Source organism: Lethenteron reissneri, chromosome 5, assembly GCF_015708825.2.
Source record: "Lethenteron reissneri isolate LAM-NWPU_2019-01 chromosome 5, ASM1570882v1, whole genome shotgun sequence".
In the NCBI taxonomy this organism is placed as follows: Eukaryota; Metazoa; Chordata; class Hyperoartia; order Petromyzontiformes; family Petromyzontidae; genus Lethenteron; species Lethenteron reissneri.
The window spans coordinates 2,905,821-2,907,312 of NC_083783.1; positions in this window are offsets into that span (position 1 = coordinate 2,905,821).

Here is a 1,492-nt window from a genome sequence, read left to right on the forward strand (position 1 = left end):
CCACACACACACTGACACACACACACCGACACACACACACTGACCCACCAACACACACACTGACACACACACCGACACACACACACTGACCCAAACACCGACACACACACTGACACACATACACTGACACACACACACTGACACACACACAGACACACACAATGACACACACACACTGACACACACACACTGACACACACAATGACACCAACACACTGACCCACCGACACACACACTGACACACACACTGACACACACACTGACACACACACCGACACACACACACTGACCCATTCACCGACACACACACACTGACACACACACACTGACACACACACTGACACACACACACTGACACACACAATGACACACACACACTGACCCACCGACACACACACTGACACACACACTGACACACACACACGGACACACACACGCCGACACACACACACTGACACACACACACACTGACACACACACCGACACACACACACGGACACACACACACTGACACACACACCGACACACACACACTGACACACACACACACTGACACACACACACTGACACACACACACGAACACACACACACTGACACACACACACTGATACACACACACTGACACATACACACCGACACACTGACACACACACACCGACACACGGACACACACACTGACACACACACACCGACACACATACACGGACACACACACACACACCGACACACACACACTGACACACACACTGACACACACACACTGACACACACACACTGACACACACAATGACACACACACACTGACCCACCGACACACACACTGACACACACACTGACACACACACACGGACACACACACGCCGACACACACACACTGACACACACACACACTGACACACACACCGACACACACACACGGACACACACACACTGAGACACACACCGACACACACACACTGACACACACACACACTGACACACACACACTGACACACACACACGAACACACACACACTGACACACACACACTGATACACACACACTGACACATACACACCGACACACTGACACACACACACCGACACACGGACACACACACACTGACACACACACTGACACACACACACCGACACACACACACCGACACACACACACTGACACACACACACTGACACACACACACTGACACACACACGGACACACACACACTGACACACACACGGACACACACACACTGACACACACACACGGACACACACACACTGACACACACACACGGACACACACACACGGACACACACACACTGACACACACACTGACACACACACACCGACACACACACACCGACACACACACACTGACACACACACGGACACAGCGCGCGCGTTCCGCGCCACGCGAGTCATGCTGACGCCCACGCGCACGGCATGAATGGGACAGGGGAGGGAGGGTGGGGGCAGGGGGGAGGGAGGGTGGGGGCAGGGGGGAGG